Consider the following 24795-nt stretch of genomic DNA (forward strand, 5'->3'; position numbering starts at 1 on the left):
CGATCCATCGATAACGATTTCATCCCCGATTCTGGCGCACGTAAAGCCGCTAAAAAAAATAATTTCTATTTCGTCGGAAAAGTATCTGAAATTGGACGTGGTAAACAGAGATAGTAATAGGTGAGTAGATTGGGAAACGAACTTACAAGAAGGGAAAAGAAACATTAGATAAATCCGAAAATACCTAGCAGCTGATTTTACAATTTATGATAAAAAGTCATATGGAAATGTATTTCGCGAATACATCGGTATTCACAGTTTCGAATATATAAATGTGATTGCAGTCGAGCCGAATGTACGGCAAATATTCGTGAGAATTTTCCAAGACGTCTATACACAAGAGAATGGTATACTGGTGAAAGTTTGCGGCAGAACATCCACGACTACTTACTTTCGCATATAACCAAGGAACACATATCTCTTGCATATTTCTTCTTACGTAACGCGTTACACCGAGCCACGTTTATCGAGCTGCACGATCCGCCGCGCTGCGCCGTGCAACCTGGTAAAACGCAGAGCTGACCTGGCTTGATAATGAATTTAGTGACGAAAATGCCATCGGCTCTCTGAAAGACCAAGAAAATATCTGTATCGAGAACTTTAACCTTTCGCAAGATTCGATGGCTCGTCAAATTATCGATAACTATCCGTAAAGACGAAAATGAAAATAATTTGATATAATTTGTTGTGTGTGTGCGCGTGTGTATGTGTGTGGTGTAGTGTATACGTTACGGCGAATACGGAAAACGTATAACATTACAGCCGCTGGAAAAATAGCTTAGTAATTGTATTAAATATTAGGATTACCGTGATACTTTTAACGCGATAAAATCGTGACATTTCACGAGCATTGTGTAAGTTGAGAAAAAGTTTAAGCTCTCGGATGACCGTTATCGGAAAAAACTCCGGCTGGGAAAGATTAAAACAAATTGGAGGAAATTCTCGTGAGAGAATAAAATAATATGGCTGGGAATGATCAAGATAAAAACGCGACGTGCAGCGAAACGTACGAACGTAAAATAACGTGGTCATATAGGAATAACAAGAAACTACAAATCCGGTATTTTTTTCTAATATAACGTACCATTATCTAACGAGCGAGAATAAGACGTGTTTTTGTAATTTACATTTCACAGGTATATATAAAGGGCACTGGTCCGTATATGGCACTGCACGTGGTCGTAGCCTGCCGGGAGATGACGAATGTCTCGAGTTAAGTGCAATCGCATAACAATATATACGTACGTATATTATATATTAACGGCGAAAGATGGCAGTCCTTGGTATTCCCATCGACGTAACGAAGGAGCAATAACCCGACCCGTTTAGCACCCCTCTGTTCTATCAAAAACTTGGTTCGCGTGACTGCATGGTAGGAGGAGCGGCGAGTTATGCTTTTAAAATCCTGTTACCAGTTGCGAGCGCGAAATTTAACAAAGAAACTTACAGATTAGTTTCGCGAGATATAATTGGAAGTGGTGTCTGGAACTGTGCCTTCATAATAATAATTGGAGGAACGTCTGTTCTACGAAACGAAGTTCCACGAACTGACTGGCTGGCTGGTTGCCTGGTTGTCTGCGTAACGGAGGCCTAGAAACAGGAGGGAAGAGGCGGGAAAGGGGTGCGTTGGAAGGAGGAGCGAGAGAGAGAGCTCGGGCTGAAAAGGAGCAAAAGAAAGGAAACGGAGAAAGGAGAAGAAGACGGAAGATGAAAAAGCAGGAGGAGAGAAAGAAGAGAAAAGGTGAAATGAAAGAGACGCGAGCGAAAGTACGTATTCAATTTCATTGCAACGGGAATGAATAAGATGTATATATTTACGTATACGAATTGCCTCTCCAGGCAAGTGGCTTGCGTTGGCATATACGATGCTGCTACGACAAAATGCCGTGTCCCGGCAAAGGAACATCAAAGCGGTCCCTCTAAATCCATTCAACTCGTTTTATTTCCACAGAAATATTTTTGCGAGCATTAAGTACGTCTACTTCTCGAATCGCGACATCTCTGTGTCGCATCGCATCGCGCCGATGAGTTTTCCCACGATTCCCTGGTGATCTTTCCTTTAATACGATTTCTCGCTCGCCGATCTTTATTCCGAAATAACAAATAGTCTCGCTGATTCGATGAAAAATGAGTTTTCTCCCCCTGTCGACGTTTTATCTTCGCGACCTCGTGACTTTCGCTCGCTTGCCCGGATCCGGAGTAAAAATTATCATAACTCGGCGTGTTTGCAGAGGAGTGTTCCTTTTAAAGGCGTCTTTCCATTCGAGATATTTGGTCTAAAACGAACTTGAATACAAGCGATCGTTCCACAGACTGTTTCGTCGGAAATTTTCTCATGGATCTTAAATTCGTTTCCGAAAATTCGACTCTTTAGCGTGTCATCGTTTTCATGTATCGCGTTCAAGTCCTAAGTGACCCGTTCTTCCACTGTTTCAATGCGTCTTTGGTTCCGTTGGCGTTGCTTCGCGCCAAACGAAACATTTCAACTGCGAAATTTGAAAGAGGACGATAGCAAGTCGCGATATCGAGTTTTGAGAACGAAAGTTACCGTCTTTTTTCTAGCGAGTAACGAGTTTACTGTGCCAAAAGAGGAAGAGAACGAGAAAAATCCAAATCACGTTTTTCTTTCGACTGTGTTGAAACTTTTACACTTTTATTTCGAAAGTTTTCGTAATTAACGCAGTCGCAGCGACGCATCTCGAAATGAAATGTTGCGCGAGGAGTTCTGTATTTCGACAAAGCGTGATTTTATCTTCCCATGTTATCGCTCTAACCTTAAAAATTCCTTTCGCTATTTCTAATCACGCGCAATTGGAAATGCTATGGAAAAATGGAAATACTATGATCTTAATACGATAATTAATTGCGATGATTGCAATTCACGTTGCATGTAAAACAATTTGTACCTATAGTTGACTGCGTTCGTAATCCATCGGGAATCGGTGCCTCAATTTTTTGAAATATGATATTATCAAATGTACACGACGAGTAATAAAATGAAAATAATAAACAGATTAATGGTCGCAAGAGAGATTTTATTTCCTCCGAAATAGGCATGCTTCTGTGAAAACGCAATTTTTCGCATCAAATAATTTTCACGTAAATGACAACCGTAAAGTGCTAAGTTAATATGCGACGAATTCGTTTCGGTATCGAAGTAGCATTTGCACCGTGTAAATGTACAAATGCGATATATTGCATTTATCGAGTGTATTCGTATCTTTAAACGTAAACACAGTCTTTGCTTATTTAAATAATTCTCGTTGAAGCGATTTTCTGAAATCTTTAAATCTAAAAGCTAGCGATTTACTATAGAAAGCTGCTGTATCTAGCGATTAATTCGAACAACGGAAACGCCAAGGAAGATGTCAGCGGTTGGAGCTTTCCGTGATAGCCGGGCCTGGAAAAAATCGCAAAGAGCGTTTATACATAAATTCTTCCGGTTATCCCGCAGAGGCAACGCGCAATAAGTCCATCGTGATTTCACGCTCGTTACCTCTCTAGATTATACGCTTCCGGTGCAAAAGCTGTTTCTCGAAAAGGCACTGGATAGACCGGATAGAAGCGTCATTCCGTCGACTTTAAGAGGTACAATGGAGAAGACCGGTAAAACAGGAGATTTACCGAGAGTAGGAGCGACCCCAAGAATAAAGAGTCGGTCTTTCTGTCGGCGCTTTACCTACAAGCCTATTTCATCGGTTGTCTCGTCGCTTCGTATATCTTCGTGTCTCCGACCGAGACCAGTCGCAAGGCGAAGGTATTAATTGGAGAAAAGAAAAGCTACGGGTCTCTTATTACGATCTTTATACCACTTGATCCCTCGACACGCCAAGAGGTTGCCCTACTCGATTTCCAAGATCGCGACGTACTGTACCATAGCTTGGCGTGGCGTGGCGTGACGTAGCATACCGCCATCGGTATAACACTGTTCCTCGGAAAATAGAATCGTCACTGACAGGATTAATCTTCCAATTACAACGGAACAGCCACCCAATTTCCAGCTGCACCGTGTTTGGTAATCGTTGGGCTAGAAGCTTGCAAGTGAACGGGTCTAAAACGAATCGAGAGGACAATTGCGCTGGCAATAATTCACCAACAATTCCAGCACGTTCCTTTCACCTTTTTGCAAGAGAGAGCTCGTCTAGATTTGATTTGTAACTTATCGCGGTTTACATGTTTCTTCGCGCGCTCTTTAAACTTTAAGCGATTAAGTTGGCGCTACGTTAAACGATATCCTCGTCTTTCTAACGCATTGGGGTTCGCGCAATGCATCTCGCAAGCTCTCTCGTGAATTTATTTATTTGGACTCCAATCGTCATCGGAGCTCTCGTTGTCACGAGAAAACGAACACAAAGCTATCTACGAACGTTCCTTGTTAACTTTTTTAGAGATGCGAGGCATCAGTCGGTTTAATCTTGGCGATACACTTCGGTCGAAGAACACAGATCGTATCGAAAACGACACTGCGAGCTTGCCAATTTCTAGCAGAACCATTCTCTGTATTTCGTTTCCTTCGCGGAATTGTTTCAAGATCTTCGATATCTTCAAATTCGAGGCTCTCGACTAAAGTGCTGCGCGATTTTGTTTACTCGAGTGTAGTAACCTGCGAGAAGCCTGGAAAAACGGGTACGAGCAAATACTGTTATTTATGGTACTATATATATGCGCGATGATACGCAAAAATTAACTATTAAAAAATAATGAAAATAGAATGAATAAACATTCGTGCGATTCAGAAAATATTACGTTAATAATAGCAATTGCAATAATACTAAATTATCTTAAATAATACTAAATATTCGATACGAGGTCAGTTTTAAGGGCGTAAAGAATTCTTATTGGTAGTACGTGTAATCCGATTTATATAAATTCATAGTTTCTCGTATCTAAGATTTCTTAAGCTTTTAGTCGGAGAAATATTTCTTCCTCTTAAAAGTTTTATTTCTTCCACCGCGCTTTGCAGATAAATGGCATTAATACGTAGCTTCTTAAAGCGAGACATACGTCTAAACGCGTAATATCTCCCTTTTAATAGAAAAATTGAATTTCACCGATATACGTAATTTTAGCGAGGAGGAAGAATCGCGTGAAAAATTGTGGTACACGCCAGCTTTACGTAAGCTTTCCTACGCTTTCCGTATAACAATGAAGGAAAGGAAGATGGACATAACGAAGAAATGCTGCAGAAAAAGGGAAAAAGTGAGCAAATAGAACACGATCCTCCGTGTAGAAGGAAAAGATAGAAAAAGCAACTAAAAAACTGTATGAATACGAATGGTAGAATCGTTATGTAAAAAGCAATGCGTTTGCAACCACACGACTTTGCGCAAGGGTTGAGTGTCGTCAATCGAGACCCATGTACACGGAAATTTTCATTGAGAGGGAGTTTCCCAACTCGGGATATAGATCTCAAAAGAATATCTAAAGTGGATGTTTCGTTTTCATATACAGGTACTCTCGGTATTCGTCGCATCGTGAAAGAGACATCGAGTACAAAGAAAATGCATTTCGTTCGTTTAGCGAATGCATAAGAATAAAGGAGAGCAACATGAATTCGAATAAAAGGAAAGTTCATAATGTAGACCGAGTTCGAGCAATTTGTGGAGCAAAGCTTGTTTCGCCCTATCTTTCCAAGTTATAATATTCTATCGTATCTAATATTATACGTATACGTACGGATATTGGAAATAGGAACGGTGAACTTCCGTAAAGGCATTTATTGAAAACAGGTGCGTGCGAGAACGTCCCTATATATTATGCTCGCTGTATACGTGCACGGATGGAAACAGAACGAGGCAGGAGTCGGTAACAATGTCTATCGGAATAGCGGCTGCCACTTGTCGAGGGACCAGTCTCGGTCGGATTTGTAAGACGCGTTCCGGCTGAATAAAACTCGAGAAACGTTGTTATTGAAAAAGTCTGTGGCCATCGCGGAAGAAAAGCGAATGGAACGGTCACAACGAACGCGCGCGAGTGTGTATGCAAAAGTAAACCGCGAGAAGGTTGAGACGAATGAAAAAGTAATGCAGCTAAGAAAGTAGCGAAACGCTGAGGGATAGAGAAGGAGAACGAGAAGGAGTAGGAAGTGGTGTAAGAAAAGGGTGACGGGGAAGAGAGAGAGTGGCGCGTAAGTTATAGTTGGCATTGTGCAAGACCTTCGGGCAAAGTTGTGCGAATTCAAAGGGGGTGTAGGCTGGCAGGGTAGAAGACTCCTCGAGCAGCTAAGCAGCTTTTCCCATTGCCGAGCAAGCCGCGTGTGAGCCACGGACGCGTCAGTTAATCTACACCCTTGCCGCGTTAAGCTAAGCTTTTTGCTGCTCTCTATCCTCCCTTTCTCTCTCTCTCTCTCTCTCTCTCCGCTTCCCTCTTTCTCTTTTGTCATCCGGACGCTCTCGCCGAGAACACCACTCCTTCTTTCGAGTCGCTTGGAAACCGCTACACCTTAATTGAAAATCCTACTCTATGATCGATTACGGGTTCGATATCCAAGACATATCAGATATCTTGCTTTTTGTTCCTCTTCTCCTTTTCTTCGCCCGTACGATCCAACCATAACTTGCATTTTTTCTCGTACCATCGTACAAGCGCGAAAACGTAAGAGCGTGAAAGAATAATTAAAGCCTCGTTTAACGACCGTTTCGCGGAGACAGCGAACAGTTGAAAAAAAGACTTTCCTTGTCTTTTGTACGAAGCATCGTCATTGAAAGAACGAACAAAAACTTGTATCTGTTGGATCGTCAAGCGATAGAAATATTTGGGTGGAATTGTCTCGAATGGCCGAATCTTTCTCCTGATAGCTTGGTATTTCGGGTCGTTTGCCATCGACTATACCATCTTACACGAATAAACAGAGCTCAACACGTAGATAAAATGCTCGGATTTCGGATAACCTTCGATTCAACACGATGTTCTCGGAAATGCCAAAGTGCAGCAAAAAAGTTTGCTGCGTAACTTATACGATTAAATAACCTTTGATCCTGCGCATAATTAATGCATGCGATGATTTAACGTTACATAATTCGTGGAAGAAATTTCGATGGGTAAATACGATGAAAGCTTCTACGATTATATATTAAAATATACTTTTAAAATGAAACGAAATATAGGCAAAGGTATTTAATCGATAAGATCAACTATCTTCATCGCCAGTGACCTGATTAACTTCTAATAGGTTTGTGCAAATGCAAATCGGCTACTTTTGCCTTGATCAACTTCTACCTTCGAAGCTTTCGGTAAACGTTCGCCATTCACCAAGTTTCTTCGTTATTCCGTAACTGCAAAGCTAGCGCGAATAGTCCTTCTCGCCGTTTAGACCATAATCTCGATGTTATCGCGTGAAACGCTACCGGCGCGGCACGGCGACCAGCCAAACGAGCTAAAGTTGATTATCCTTTCGCGTGTACACGCATGCGCGTCGCCAATCGGATAAGGAAAAAAGCGGTCGAAAAAAGCGCAAGGAGAGCTTGGAACGTTTTAGGAAAATGAATAAATCAATTTGTTACCATTGGAGAGAAACGAACTTATTCGCGCGATCTTAGCAGGGTCGGAAAGGAAGCGCGGAATAACCGCATAACCGCTGGAAAGTTTCCACGACAGAGCGCCCCTCTTCGTTCGTGGCGTACTTAGACAAACTTTGTATATGTGGCGGACATATCGTGGAATCACGAGTTACGCTAAGCAATTACAAGCACTGCGAGGCGAATAATTATTATCATTGTCGGCCGCATTATCCTTCCGGGTCGTGGAGGAGCTGCAAGCGTTGCTTAGCTCCGGGCGCTCCTTCTCCGTGTAATTCCAAAATTCCAAACTGCTTTAGAAAACGAGACATCGCGTCGTGGAGCATCGTCCTTCGTCGGAATTACGTTAATGCGCCTACTTTTCCTTTCGTCGTTCTTTCTCACTACCTTCTTTTTGTTGGTAGTCGCTTCTCGTAACGTAGAGAACGATATTCCACGTATATATCGAATTAAATTACTATTATCGCATCGACCAAGACATCGACCCTGAAAATGCAAAAACGTCGTACGATTAGCGAGTGATAATCGCGCAATGTAAAAATAATATATACAAAAATAATACATACGCGTCACGTAGCAGTGGAAAAGTTTAAGTACATCGGCCGGCATTCGAGCAAGCAATTTCGTAGGTAAAAGCGTTCGAGTAGAACTTTTTTTCTCCACAGATAGTACAGTTCGTCGTTTCTTACGCGAGAACCTATAGAGAACTACACGAGTATCGAAGCGGCAACAGAAAACGACCGCACAAAGTTTCAGACGTCAATGCGTCCTTTATGACGGCGCTTTTCATTTCTTTTCTATATCGCGTCACCGTGGAAAGTGTAAAAACGCCGCTGGCAGAGTACATGCATCTTTTCCTGTGCGCATCAAAATGGAAGAATACATTTCCGGAATCGAGGTGTAACGAACGCTTCACACGTTACCGTGATACACGTATCTAACCTATAAGCCGCATATTGCGCGCTCCGACTTTATGCTGGGAAAGCGAAGAAAAAGGTCACCATTTTTCATCGAGGTTATTTCCTCTCCTTACGATGTACAGTAACGCGCTCCTGGTTACGCTGAAACAGAATTATCTGCTTTTTTCCTTCGAAAAAATACACCGGTTTTTAGAAACCAGACGATTCTTTCTACTTTAACATTTTCTACCGAAGACGAACGATTCGACGCGACAAAGAGTCCCAGAGTTCCAATTTCTATATATCGCGTTAAAAGAATCTACACAGGACGCGCGTGATTATAACGAAAAGAAAGAGATTAAGATGCTCGAGAGAAAAGTAGCGAGACGCAAATGGAGAGACAGCGATACTAATTCAGGCAAGGGAAGGGAAACAGGGAAGCAAGGAAGTAGGAAAGCAGGGAAGTAGGGAAGTAGAAAAGGAAAGGGATGCGAGAGTAGGCTCCAATTCCTATATACATATGTATGTAAGTATGTTTGCTCAGCTTCGTAGAGCGTCTCGTTACGTACCACGGCGCCCAGCTTCACGCTTTTCTCGCTTATGTATACACTTACAGGCTACTGTTTATGTATCATTTATGCGGTGCACCAACCGTTGAAAAGCCGTCTTTTCGCGAAAGATGGTAGCGCGTTTCCAACTGTCGCGAGACGAATACGCGTGTCACCTTCTGATAACGATTCAGTTATCGACTAGCCCACTAGCGAATGTTCAAACTTGGAGAACCGCCTTTGATATAGTTGGTCGAATTACGCAAAATATTCTATAACGCCCATCATCTTTTCCTTTATCATCCCATTCCTTATCCTCGATTATTACGAATCAATTTTTTTTAAATGTCGAATAACAGCAGCAAAAAAGAAAATTATTTTTTCAGATTTTCATATTTCGGAATTACCTTTACCGCTCGAATTTCTCGTTTGAATTGCATTGAATCGCAGAAAAATTTTGAAAGCAGCCCCTGTTTCCTCGGCTTTTGTCCCAACGAACGCTTACCATTCACTGGTTGCGCTATTCGTATGCGTTGCACGTATTATTCATTGATTACACGGAAATCGATGTGTCGTGCGAAGAAAATGAGACGGAATAAAATGTTATCGAAGAACGAATTATAAATGGAGAATGTTGTATAATGGACGAGCAAATTGAATCGAATCAGCAGTTGTCCGAAGCACCGAGAGAAACGTTCTATATTTACAATTCTCACGCTGCGAGATGTCTTGCTTCGAGCTGAAATTTTCAGTTAAACTGGATTATTTGGCACAAAATTATCAGAAAATACGTCTCTACGAACTACGGTTTATTTAAATGATTTTCAAGTATTATACGTTGTTCGATCTGTGAAAAGATCGACACGGTTCTCGCTCTAGAGGAATGTTTCCGAAAAAAGAAGGAAAGTATGAACTGACGTATCACCTTCTGCATCAAACGCGAGTTGTTTCCGTTGAAACCGACAGAGCGGAATACGAATCATTTTTCGCTGTTGCATCGTTTTTCGATAAACGCTTTACAGTCGACTAAATAATAATTTACGGTGATCGTGCGCTCGTTACGAAATAAACATTGTCCACGAGGCAACGAATTTCTGGCAAACTCGACTCCTCTGGTAACCCCGTTCTAACGAATTGTTTGCCATGGCTGTGTAACCCTATTACGCGCACGTGCGAGCAGATTCCTTCTTTATGTTTGCTCTATGTTCGTCACATTACATCCAGCTTTCCCGGCAAGGCGGATTTTCTTATTTGTCGAAAAAATATGTATTACGTTACCGCTGTCTTATGTTCTACGTAGAATAAGGTGAAAACTATGAACTTTCTTGAACGCGACTTTTCGGATTTCGAATCGATATGTTCAAATAGATATAAACTTTATTTTCCTTCGTTAACGTTCGATCGAATACCTAAATTGTAACGATACGCGTATATTTTCAATGTTGTTCGTTTGTCTTAAACTTTAACAAGCAATAAACGATATCTATTTACTACGTTATTAGTTGGGAAGAGAGAATAGTCTCGCTCCTGACAAGATCCTAGTCGATGCCACTGTTTCTGTAAGATGCATTCTCATACATTTATTATTTCGATAAGGATTATTTTCCAAGATATCGCAACGCGCGTGTCTCTCATAAAATAAGATTCGTTGCATTATGCAACAGTACTTTTCGGACTGCAGGTGGATAGTTGTGCAGTTGTCGTATTATCTTTATGCTTCATCTTGCGGGATATATTTCCTACAAGATGTCTTTGTGCCTTATGAATTGCACCCGTCTCTCTCTAGTATCAAGCGTGTAATTTCGTGTTCCATTTTACGCTAATCTTTGTTCCTTCGTGTTCAGATTCATTTTTCCATTATTCTTTTTCTGTTTCTTTCTTTTTTTTTTCGAAATTGTATTTTCTATTCCTCAGCGACTCTCGCGCATCGAGCGAAACCGCTTGATCGTTATACCTGACCATATTACAGTTTCTCGTGAGAGTGATTCGATCCATCGAAATTACATCCTAATCGAAGGGGGTGATCGATTAATGACAGTACTGGCTTTGTGTAATTCGATAGCTTTAACTAATCGATTAATTATAAATTTGTTCGACTCAATATGGCTTTGAATATTTGCAGGAAATACAACTGGTTACTCGTAGCGACCGAGTGATTCTATTACTTCGTCATTAATTATGGAAACTTGACAGAAACATATCTATCGTTCTAGAGTCCAATAGCAAATAATATACCATCCGTTCTGTCCCAGTTTCCCTAACAAGCTGTTGTATATCATAGCAGTGTTTCACCTTGTCTAGCTCAAACCCAGCCCTTTGTTCATCCGACTGGCTGTATCGAATTGTCACTATAAAGCGTATATAATTTTTGTCATTTCCTTTCTTCCACCCGATAATGAGTTTTTCTCGGTGAGTTTCCTTTAACCTTTCTTTCCAAAATGGAAAACACTGAAAGGAAGCATGCTTTGTCTCAGGCTTCTAACGAATTCATAGTAAGCGCAAGTACATATTATCTAGCAGACTCGGACTTTAAACGCGCAGACAAGAGAATCAAGTCAAAGGATATAGTGTTTGTATGAACTAAATGTTTGGACAAAACTTAAGGGAACTTGTGATCCGTAAGATCTCTCTGAGAAGGAAAGCTACTACGATTATTTCTACACTGTATATTGCATGTAGGTTCGATGTGTGTGTTAAGCGTTTTCATTATACTATATCCAGAGCAGAAAAGTATTGCATCTCGTCCTATCAACTTTTGACTATCATCGGTTATACAAACTAGTCAGCGAGATTTCCGATAATAAGCAAAGTTACTCTTGTTTTAATCACAAAAGTCTACTACTAATTAGCTTTCAACCATTCGTAATATCGTATTAAACGCGTAAAGCTATAGAAATGTGCACCAATGTAAACGAGCAAAGAACGAAGATGAACCAATTTTAATTAAATTTGGCTCGTTCGGCGTTTTCACACTTGCCGCGATCGATCAAAGATAGATACAGCTACTAATACGATAATATCCCAAATAATTGTCAACGGAAGAGATAGTTATAGTCTTAGTTATATAAGAGAAACTGTACTCGCTTTCAGTACGAAACAACGCATCTCTGATAATGACTTTTTCTAAAAGCTGTTGAAAGTTATATTATACTTGATTTCGCGTATACAGAGTGACCTTTCGGGTTGTCGTTAATTCGTGCAAAACGTAAAATTACGATAAGAGAATACACAGGATGGTACGTGACCGTTATCTGGTCACAAAATGCAAAGGCAAATGGGAGAATAGTCCGCGTCCTTCGTTACCGTTAATCTGTCGAGAAGGAACGTAAAACGGAACGTAGCATTCTCGTTAAAATGCGCTCAATCTGTACTCGGGCTGGCAGCTAGCGAGATGAGCGAAATTAATTTCCGCTCGGAGATGAAACAGGCGCCATCGTTTAATTCGTGCCTTAGTATCAATGTTAGTATTAACGCTTCATCGGGGAGGATATTTTATCTACGTCTTTCCCACTCCCTCCCTGCGTTTTCTCGTACGATCGTTTCTCAACCCCAGCTCGTTTTATTTTCCAATATACTCTAGTGTGAACGAAAATTGATTTCGAAACGAATATTTATGTAGTTACTTTATCGAGATATCGGAAGATAGTTGCTTGCTACGATCCGATAAATAAATATTCTACGAGATATTAGGAATTATTAAACATTGGTAATTACATACTGATATTATTAGTCTATAGTGGATTTATAACCTAGTGTATAGTAGATATTAATTATGTTTTCCACTTGAATTTGCATTTGTATATTTTAAATACGGAAAGAGATAAACTGTAATTACCGCAAAAGGCTAACAATACGATTTTCTTTGTCATTTTTTTTTTTTTTTCTATACGACGCTCGACAAGTAATTCGCGAAATGATCAAGTCCACGTTGAAATCTGTGGCAAAAGACGAATAAAACAAGTTAGCGTTGCACAGAGATCGACCGCGAAATTAATACATGATTCGACCTGGTGAAAAGTTCATTTCGTAGAAATGGGACAATTTCATTCTCCCCTTAGCATCCGCGTGGCTATTAACGTTTCGTTGAACAGGATATTTCAGCGGTTGTCGTTTCTCGTCTATCTCTGCCCTTTTTGCCGAGCATCCTTGTTCAGTGGTACGATTGTTTTTTAGCGGATTCGTTTCATTTGGCGGAGACCGCGTTTGCGTGCTTTGAATTCTGATGCGTTAATATACTGGCTGAGAAAGAAAAGGAAACGATACGTCCATCTTGCGCGGTATTCGCTACTCGAAATTCAGCCACACTTGATTCCGTAATATTTTCTCTTCGTATTGATTCTTCTTTCCATTTCATTCGTTTTCACCCTCTTTTCCCTATTTCACGTTTTTTCTCCGACACGCAGCGTTCCTAAAGAGACCTACAGCCGCATAAAATTTATTAAAAATACGGGTGAAGTAGATAGAGCTCTTGGACGATCCAACCTATTTTTGTAATTATACCGGAGAGATTGAAAAAGTAATTAAAACGTGTGTGATATTTAATCGAATTGGCGGCACTTTCGAGTCGCGCGTTAATCGTAGAAATAAAAATTTAATAATCCTCTAAGATTTACTTATTGTTGGTAAAATAAAATGTAATTACGTCGAATATGATTTTCTATTATATTTGCAAATGAAATAATGTTGATGCAAGCGATGTTTGGTTTAATCAAAATACGATAACTAAAATTTAAAGTCGTATATTATATGGTATATCAAGACTGCCGTCATCCGCAACACGTGGTATTTGCATTTTAACTCGGTTGATATAGTATATGTACGTTGTACGTATGCACGCAGGAATAGTTTCAGCAACGACTCGTTCAAATACGCGAACGCGGTCATTGTTTTTCCTCGACTTCTGTTTGGTTTCCATTCGCGGAGAAACATTACAGCGAAAAAGTTTCACCGGTTTAACGAGAGCGTAGCGCCGTTCTTCGATGTTTATGCTCGCTAAATTAACGATAACGAACGCTGGTACACGTTTTGTTTCGTCCCTGGTTCAACTTCTCTTACATAGGACGAATACCAGGCTTCCTACTAACCATCGCTAATGAAATACATATTATTTTCTGTTCCTTCGTGTTTAAATGGAAATTGCGTTTATGCGATCGCTTTGCCAACCAAACATTTTTATGAATAGATTTCGTAAAAACATCCGAATCGCGTTGTCACGGTGATCGCCAACCACGCGATATTCCTCGTTACGTCCGAAACAACTTGCGCGTTGAATGCGCGAATAAATATTTGAAACGAATCGTCAAATCGAGAAAGAACGCAATTTTATCAAGTTATTTTCACCGATGGAATCCGCAAAGATCAGGTGTTCTACTGTAACTTCGTTGCGAAGCTCGTTTCAAAATGGCCCGTTTCTTGAAAATAACGGAGTACGGAAACCGAGAGAAGTCTTATACGTACTTATATCGGCTAACGAATCACCGAAGTCGACATTTTTTTCGTATCTCCAACAAGGGATGCAATTTTTTATTACGTAACGTTCGAGTCCGAATTTACAAGTTTTCCCGACCGTTTCCAAACTTCTCGATAGATATTAAAAAGTATCTATCGCTCGTGTCATCGCTTGTCGTACGTTTGACACTAGGTTTTTGACGTATCGAGTTTTGAAAGTTCGAATTTTGAAGTTATCGATTAAAATATTCGCGAAAGTACTGCCAAATTATTTCCCCTGTCATCGATTCGCTCGAAATCTGTTTACTGTCAGAGTTAACGGTGGGATCATCTTTCACTGTTCGTTTGCTTTTCAGAGTGGCGTTCAGAAGAAGTTACTTCAGCAGCACGGAATTCGCTATCTTGCCCAAACTGACTCCTGAGAAGTTGCTTCATTTATAACTGGCGTAAGTTAAACAGCTTGTGTAATATAGTTCATGTTGTAATCCATTAGCCGTAACATTTTCTTCCAGAATATCCTTGGATATTCATATCATCACATTGACTAATATTTCCATTATCTTTCGTCTAATTTTTCCTGCAGTAAATAATTTGATACGTTCAAACGCAGCTTACGAACTAAACAATTTAAACCTAGTTCGATTCTCAAATATGACGATAAATATCATAACTGTACCGTCGTTTTTGATACCATGACACGAACAAATATATTCAAAAAAATGTATTACATGCAGAAGCTCTAAACCTCATAAATTTTAACATCCTAATGAAAATTTCAACTTTGCATAGTCAAGTGACTAACTTTCTATGACAAGAGTTTTTTATAATAAAGTAACTGTCACTCGAAGGAACAACTTATAGACGTTTTCGCTTACGTTTACTTGTTACTTGAATATCGCGTGTCGTCCAACGTGTTTCATTCGTTTCTATATCAAATAAAGAGATACAGTTGTCATAATGTTCAGAAATCAATGGTAAGCGAACGATCCGTTTGACGAATTTAAAAACAAGCCGAGTTATTATTTTAACGATCATTTACAAAACGGCAGAAGAGAACGTCGATTTTTATCGAATCGTAAGATACGTCGTCTTTCAAAATAATCCGCAAACATCGCGTATCCAAAGAGAGAGAGAGAGAGAGAGAGAGAGAGAGAGAGAGAGAGTAAGCGCGTTATTTCAACGAATGCGGTCTGATTCAAGCCCAAGCACCTTCTTCCGACGACTGCGCATAGAGAGCATGGAAATCCGGTAAATACGGTCTTTGCCTAGCGATATTCTCTCTAGCTCGCGTAAACAAGATGCCTCGGTATTTACATAGGAAAGACGAGCTCGATGTTGGTCGAGCGAGCGCATAAATCTGCACCCCCATACCGAACTTCCTCTCGCAACGAAGCCGCTCCTCCATACGACCGTGTCAAGACCTCAAGGACCGCTGCTTTCACAGCCTTCACGACCAAGGAATATATACTATTTTCTCAGAGTTAATTTTTAGAGCTTGGTACGATTGTTACAAACGTTTGCTTCGAAAGTATCTTTCTAGAAACGTTAAATCGAGAACTGCTTTTTCAAATGTCAGATGTGTTCAGCGCAAAATTGAAAAAAAGCGAATATCGCGTCGTAATACGCGGATAAAGAAATAAGAAAAAGTAATCGTTATTAATTAGATTACTCCAACATTTACTCGTTTCTTTGTTTTTATTCCTGTCGGTACTCAACTGATTAGATATCAGCAAACAGTTTCTTGAAATTAACTTGAGTGCATAGAACAAGTATCTCCTTACGTATCGAATTATCCAGTAAACCATTTTAACAAGTTAGAACGATAAAGCTGAAGTAACTCGTACACGGCAAACTGCTACCTGGGAGTCTTAAATACGCGAAATTCCTACAAACCGTATATTATTACACTTAAAACACGGAACTGAGAAGTTCCGGCTTACAAGCGAAGCGTACGAAAAGGAGGGTGTTACCGTTCATACCAGAGCGAGTCGAGTCGATCTCCGAGTTGCTACTCGGCTGGCTCGTTAAAAGATTTAGACGTACTTTCGTTTCGACTCTGTTGGAAACAAAGCGTCCGCATACAATCGGCCTTGGCTCACCGGTTGCGACTTTTACATTTACGGATTTTACCATATCGCGTCACGTTCAAATATTTACCGGGCGAGCCTTGCATACCAAAACTGAAATTACGGTATTCGCTCGTCTACAACGGTTATTAATGGCCTCCTGTTTTCTCCCTGTAAATTACCAGGAAATTTACCGGCGACCTATTATGTGAAAGTCCAACTTTGTTCGAAGTCTGTTGCATACTCCACTATTGGTGGAGCACGGTGTTATAATAATAATCGCTAAGAGGCGATTAATGGCTAAATAGAATCTCTGGTTTAGCGATTTTAGCCGTCAAACCCCTTGGCGAAGGATCCTCTGCTTGAAAATGATTTAACGTGTCGTTTCCGATGCAACGAAGCAGCGTTAGGAGTATCCTTCGATCCTATCGAGTCTCGTAACCACGAAATGCTACTTTCTCGAGATAATTTGTTTAACCCTCTATTGTAGAAAGTCCTACTGAAGAATTCGCGTCGGTATACGTTCGAAGTTTTGACGCGGTATCAACAAATCGTGAAACATTGGTAATTAGATTGACTTTTATTCCGGAACGGCGTATTTAAACGCTGTCTATATGCTGTTGCGAAAGATCGGACAAGTTTCTTGTACTTTCCCAAGCGAGGTGAAGTTTAACGAGATTAATTAAATCGAAATACAAGAGCAATTTGCTCATTTTCACGATATTTGAAAGTTAATAAATTTTCGAAATTAGAATTAAATCGTCAGATAGCGATGATCGTCACAGACATCTACGTAACCAGAGCTAAGTCGTTTCATTTGTCAAGATTTAAAGTATTTCTTGTTTAATCGGTTCTGCCGCCATATGGAAACGTTGCACGATTAAACGTTACGTTCTATATTCTGTGCCTAACATCGAAATCCATTGACAGTTCTTTCTTCTCAACATCTATTAACAAATTCTATCGACAACTACCGTTTTCTTTTCTCTTTCCACTGTTCCTTTTTCTCTTATCATGCCGCGTTATCAAGTAACTAGAATACTGCTCGTTGAGGCGTTAATTTCTGTTTAAAATTCTACCAGAATACATTTGTCGTTGTTTGGTGGGTGTTTCGGCGAACCAAATTGTTACGCGATTATTTGTTTCTAAGTTAAACTCGCCGAATTCTTTTACATTTTGACGAAGTTTCAGCTGTATCAGTCGCTTTTTTTATTTCACAGGAGACGCGAAGAAAATCAGACGGAAAGATCTAAAAAGATAACGAAATGGAACGAATGGAGTATGAATTTACGAGAGCATCTATCCAAGCAGAAACGAGAAGGAGATGCAATCTCGGATACATCCGCGTATCCGTTTGGAGTAGTACACATATACATACTCCATACATACATTGCATACTATATACAGATACATAATGTCTAAATTTTCGACACCTCTGCCGTTAATCTATACTCTCTGTCTCTCTCTCTGTCTCTCTCTGAATGTCAGTACATATATCTTCGATTTTATCATTGCCGTTTCCATCCAAAAACCATATATGTGCAAACATTTGCAAACTGCACCAGTTTTCGAATTATGTATAGATACATATACGTGTGTCTACGTAGTGATTTTTTTCTCCGTTTGTGGTTAAAATCGGTGTCAGTTGCATCAATTGAATGATTAATGCGCGTAATGACAGATATTTGCACATCGAATAATGCATTATTAATTACAAGCATCGAGCCTCGTTTTAATCGAATAATTATCTTAAATGTTATTATTAACATTTCACATGCACTACATCGGGGCCATGAATTAATTAGTACTTTTCAGATCGTGATCGTTCAATTTGTAATTATGTAACAACCGAACAATATTAACTTTGTTGTCGTGTCCTGATATTTTCCTTTATGGTAAATTTATTTTGCAAATCGATCGTAAGCGGACGTTCACGACAATTAATTTAACAGCGATATAATTTATAAATCAGTTTCCAAGGATTTCGAGTCCGACATATGAGCACTGGACACGTTAAAAGATTAATCTGATAAACGGTAAAAAATTGGTTTAGCATTTGATCGAGATCGACACGATACATACACGGTTTCCCTGTTGCAACGTAAGAACAAAAAAGTCGATTCGAAGAATTTCTCAGCCAGTCATTTCGATAAAAAAGCCGAAAGTGTCAAGGCGAAACAACTCGGAAAGTGCTCTCGAATACCGTAACGAGTAACGCATCAGCGTGCGGTCATTTTTCTCGTATCGATCGAGCATCGCGTGCCCGCGCCGTTCCTTCGAGCGGAGCTTCCTCAACGATAAATCACATGGTTGATTGTACTCCTTTCATGGAAGGCCAAACGAATCGTCAAAGTAGAAAGAGTTTCTGACTAGATTCATACGCATGAACACACGTATACGTTTAGAGAAGGTACGTACACCGATCTAGATATCCCATCTAATTCCATGAAACGGCAATGCCGAGAAATCGAACAGGCCTGATACATTATTCTTCTCGCGAAGGAAGCTACAGCTAGGAGCTAAAATCGTCTTACTATTTTCATCTAGTTCTTCTCGACACGTCAATTTCTCCTAGATTCGTCACGTTGTTTAAGTTTCGTTCCTCCTCGATCACCTAGTCAGTTCTAAAATAATTCACAGCATCTAAAATTGTCCGTATCGATGAAACTCCGGTCGATAGAGACAAAAGATTTCACATCTTCTTGCGGTATTTCTTTCTTCTTGATTGCTCGAATCTTTTTTATCACTAGATGTATCTACATGATGTCTTGGAAAGTCAGTGCGTTATCCAGTAGGGTAGATACGAGTTTGAAAAAACAAAAGGGGCAAAATAAAATTATAATATCCGAAAAAATCGACTTTGAAAATGTATCAGATGTGTGCGCATACTTCGCACAACAACTCTCTATGTACACAGGATGTTCGGCTACGGGTATCAGGAAATTCAAGGGGTAATTCTTGAAGCCGAAATAAGACGAAAACCAAAAATATAAAAATTGCGTTTTCGGCTTTGTTTTTAATTAGTGACAATTAAAAATCGGCCAAGATGTTCCTGCATGCGAGCAAACCTCCTTACACGAACGAAAGAAGGTCAGCCTAAGCAGGGGGGCACAGTGATCCTCAATCCGAACAACGCATGGGCGGCTCCTTACCTTGTACAAGTCGTAAAGAAGGAGAACACGATACTCAGAAACGTAAACGAACCCGCGCGACGTTTTGCAAAAGAAATAGTAGATTGAACATTAAACCTGCTTATTCATGAAAACCTCTAAGAGCATATCGAAAACCGACTTATAAAATGGAGTAGAGAGGATTAATGTTTCCTCTAATTATTTGCCTCCATAATTCATAAATAAAAAAGTGTATTGTCAATGTTCGTAACAGGTTTAGATAGATACATCGATATGAACACGTAGCCAGGATCGCAGCCAATTAGCTCATATTACTTGCCATATAATTAATAATTATACCAGTTACACAGTTAATTCCTTTGCTACTATATAATGATACAATTAGTAATTATATATCAAATAATACTGATTGCCCGAGTCTCGCCGCGAGGAGGTGCTACGAGCGGAGACCCACCCTATCCACGACCCATCCACCCTCCTTTTACGCAAAAAAAATCTACAACTTATTCATCGTCAAATAAATACTCCTTTCGGTGTGCGTTTGCACAACGTTCAAAACAAACAGCGAAAGGAGCTTTTTTTTAAGAAAAACCGACGCGAAAACTAGAAACCTTACTAGTATTCGTGAAAACCTGAAATCTAAAAATTAAATTAAACCTTAATCTAATTGTAAATACATATATGATGTTTGATATACATATTTGATATTAATATATATACATTAATTAATTAGGATTAAGAGTTAGACAAAAAGAACACGAAAATAAGATGAAATATGTGCCATATAGAGTTACCTGCTACATAATATAAACATTCTACAATGCCATGCTTTCACTACGATGCCATACTTCTTACTACCATATCAACTTATTTACTACCTACACCTTACCTACTTACTTAAATTACAACCTCAAAGTAGCATAACTAACTATAAATCATACCTACGTAAAAATCTAAATATCTGCTTACTCTATCTACGTAATAATCTAAATGTGGGAGAGGGAAAGGGAAAAGATATTGTATGGAGTATGATTCCTCGCGTGATGCCATAAAAGACTCTGAAACAAATTTAATCTGCGAAAGGTTAGTAAAATTCTATAAAATATGTATAATTACTTCCTGATTGGTAAGGTCCAAACATTATTTCGTAATATTTAGCTCCTTTTATTTGTTCATATTTTATTTTGCCCCTCCTTTATTTCTCTCATTCTCTTAAGAATTTAGCATACATATTTAAGATGCTATGAAATATTCAAATATGTAACTGAAATGTATTTTCTGTAAATTGATAAATCTGAAACAAACTCATTTACTGGATTAGTACTTAAAAAAAAACAGATACCTCTGTTATCTGTTATTTCCTATTCAACATAATTAACCGAAAGATATGTACATAAATCATTTTTTGCAGAATTTTTGTTACAACTGAACGATGATCGCGAACGAACCTTTGATTGGTGCAAACGAAATTCAAATATTTGTAAAATTCTACATTACTGTTAAAAAATTGAAAATATCGTAGCCGAAAAAATTCTAAAAATCTAATAACGAACAACCACCAGTATCGATACCAGTAGTAATGGATTAAGTTTTAACTGACATTTAAAATAAATTAGTAGGTAGTTTAAAAACTAATATCGATTTAATGATTTAATAAGAATAATGTCAAGCCTTCATAGAGCAACATCGAGATATTTCATTATAATACTTTGTTATGCATGAAATCACTCACAATTTCATAAGTGTGTATGTATATATATATATATATTACATTTGTAATAAAGTTCTACATTTTAGGAGTCATGGTAACGTTAACGTTAACAAAGAAATATATCTTTATAAACGTAGTAATAAGGGACGCTGAAAAAGAAACAGTGCAGCAGCCAGAAGGGCTACTAAAATAAGATCGTCTTCCACTCTATATAAAACCGACAAACCGTGAGTGGAACGGAATATTCTTGTTTCGCAACGCTACTTCACCACTAATATTTATGAAACAGAAAATTCTCAAAACCAAACGCGAAGAGTGCTTCGTTATATCTGCAACATCAATTAATCTATCATTTATAAAAAGAAGAAAAAAAATTCTGAAAATTCCCGAAATTCGATACGCAACACTAATAAATATTAATCTACGTACTCGCGTTTAAGCAATACGCAACACTAATAGCGAGAGATCGTAGTGCAACCATTTTGGAGGTTGTCAATGAACGATCACACTTGTATTCAGCTCTTACAGCTGTATCGTGTGATCCAGGAACAGTATCCGAAAATTCAGTTGGAGGGTTTGGGCACTTTGTAAACGCAACTCTACTTAACAAAACGCGATCATTCATTATCGCAACGCTAAAACAAAAAATAAGTAGAAATCGCTATTGAATAATATCGCAACGCTAACTCTTAAAGTGAATTCAATGAAAATTTACTATATTTACTATATGAAGAAGTTACTTCAAATATTCTGTTATCGCTACTTGCAATATTATAAAATTAATTAAAAACTCACATTTTTGTAATCTAATTTTAAACGATAGAAAACAGGATAAATTCTGATACGTACAATTTTCTAAAAAGTTCTAAAAATTCAGGATAAAAATTGCAAAAAACAATCGCGATATCGTAATTCGCAACTCTAAAGCAATAACTTATAAAGTTAAAAAACTTATAAAGTTAAATAACTTATAAAGGTAAAATAAAAATATAACCCGCAGAAGCTGATTCAAGTGCTGATGGACTGACCATTCGCATGTGCGTGCTCGAGCGATAAACGTTCGTTTCGAGCCTACTCGCGACCGCGACCGCGAAATTCGAAAAATCGATAGACAAAACCAGAGGCGAGAGCATGCTCTATTCGTACCGGTTTCACCATCGATTTTTCAAATTAGATTTCCAGAAACAGGTTGGTCACTCGAAAACGCGCCAGAGACTGTGCCAACCTGCCCGGCCTTACCTACTTATAATTAACAGACACACCAGAAAGTATACTACCTATCCTACCTAGCCCTATATTTAAAAATTGGCAAAACAGGCACACCAACACACTCGCTCCACGGTTCTCACACAAACGCTTTAACGCAAAGGTCCTACACTAGAGAGGGCGTCCCGGGACGCCTCCGACATCCAAGCTTAACATACACCATGCACACTCTAATTTACGTACCATTTTCCTGAAATCGACTGACGAAGGCTAGTGACCATTGCGCAAAACGTGATGAAACACGTCTAAAGAAATTATATTAAAATAAATGTAAGTGAACTTGGAATTATAATTGCAGTTGACAACAATATTTAATCGTACAGATGATATTATCACAAATTGCGATTGTATTGATACATAAATTGAATTAATATATGTCTCGACATTTTTAATATTTCAAGTTGTAGCGAATGAGAAAAACGACGCAATTCCACAGCCTAACCACGCACAGACAATGTGGAAAATATGTCGTGCACGATACACTAACACATCGTCAGTCGCTGAAAAATTTTTGCATTAATTATGATCATCGTGCTCAATATCTTTCTCCCATTAAAATAGCAACTGGGCACGTGAATGAGATCCTGACAATGAGCACGGAAAGGGTTAAATCTGAAAATCCTGATCTAAAAAAAATAATTAGTTTATATAATTTGTATTTAACGGACTAACATTCTCCGATTTTATATTTTATTATTTCATTTCGGATTATAATGACTCTACTTTATTAATTTAATAAATCACTGAAATTTTGATATTACAAAAAAAGTAGCATTAATTGAAAAAAGACCAAAACTCGATGAAATGTAATAATTGACTCTAAATGTATTACTAATATAGGAACAATCTCAGACAATCTCTTCGTCAAAGCACATTTTCGAAAATGCAGAAGCAGTGTTCAAAATTATTGCTTTGATTCAAAAATTTGCCTGTCGCGAAGTTTCTTCTTGCACATAAAATTTCACACATTCCTGTACGGAAAAAAGGAACTTTAATTCATATTTTAAATTCTACTGAAGTTTATAATATCTCAAATCAAATAAGCGAATCTGACTTAATGTTGTCATAAAAGAGGAAATTAAATTGAAGATTATTTATTGTAATGTATATTGCATGTATCCTCGCTATCATTGAGTGATAATTGCATTTTTCACAGCAACGAAATCGCAGGGCATCCGATTTCTCCACTACAAAATGCTGAAACGACGATATCTCTTATTTATACTAAAATTCATTGCTTAAGATTAAGCATATTTATGTCATACAGGTATATTCGTGTAGATATTTGCCTTTTGCAAATATTCATACGGAATATTAACATACATATTTATACATAACACGAATATATTCTCAAATGTATATGTTTAACCTAACTATTAAAAAACTAATTATTATAATCGCGATGTGCAAGAAGACCTATCCTAAATTAATAAATTTGAAAAAAGAATGTTACTACTCACGGGTATAAAAAATACCAGCGGTCACTATGCTCGCACAAAATTCTGCGTAACACAACCAGTCACCCGTGCCGATTCGGACCTTTCATCCTACGACATGATTGAGTAGCCGGAGGAACAGAAATGCGTGCGACTCACCATTAGAAGCAGAGAAACAAAGAATGTTGTCGTCGATGCTGCACTATCCCAGCGAATATCATCAGGAGACTAAAACATGAGGCTGGAACCGTTGAAAATCCAAAGGTGGAAATAGAGGTTGCGAATAATCTGTTACAAAACAAAACACGATGAGCGATTACTGATTATTTGAAAAGTTGGAAATAATGAAAAATGGAAGTTTATTAAATTTGTAACTTTAGTAACAACACAGATTGAAATTCTAATAAACTTCGATAAGTATAAAAACTAAAACTGTAATATAAAAGTTTAAAATCTAGAAATTAAGAATCTAATGATTTCTGAAATATGTTAGACATCTGTTTTATAATTCGATATTAAGACTTTGACATTTTTATTATTTTAATAGAAGAGTAACCTCAGAAGGCCCTAACTTTCTGAATTTTCAAATTGCACTTCTTAATTGATAGTATTCAAAGCAAAATATACAGAACAGACATAACTAAAGTACGATATGTAAAGATACTTACATTCTTAGATTTTGAGCCACCGGTTAGAACATTTCCAAAGAAGACAAAGAAGCTGAAGCTGTGATGTGTCTATAACAAAACATACGATATTCTTAATATTGTTAA

The 24795-nt window shown here is 38.5% G+C and overlaps 1 protein-coding gene and 1 long non-coding RNA gene across 2 annotated transcripts in view; both read right to left on the reverse strand.

The window, feature by feature from the left end:
• LOC138187540 (zwei Ig domain protein zig-8) overlaps positions 1–24198 on the reverse strand; it is a 137978-nt gene extending 113780 nt beyond the window's left edge. The window contains exon 1 of the mRNA XM_069128467.1: positions 24182–24198. The gene's annotated coding sequence lies outside the window, so the exon portion shown is untranslated. The remainder of the gene's footprint in view (positions 1–24181) is intronic.
• On the reverse strand, positions 352–1923 carry LOC138189744 (uncharacterized). The gene is made up of 3 exons (XR_011176102.1): positions 1448–1923; positions 1246–1365; positions 352–566 (listed from the first exon to the last, which is right to left on the reverse strand). It is a non-coding gene; the product is annotated as an uncharacterized LOC138189744 (long non-coding RNA).
• Positions 24199–24795: the final 597 nt, after the last annotated feature.

This window comes from Bombus flavifrons, chromosome 2 (assembly GCF_040668555.2).
Source record: "Bombus flavifrons isolate JBK064 chromosome 2, iyBomFlav1_principal, whole genome shotgun sequence".
NCBI lineage: Eukaryota > Metazoa > Arthropoda > Insecta > Hymenoptera > Apidae > Bombus > Bombus flavifrons.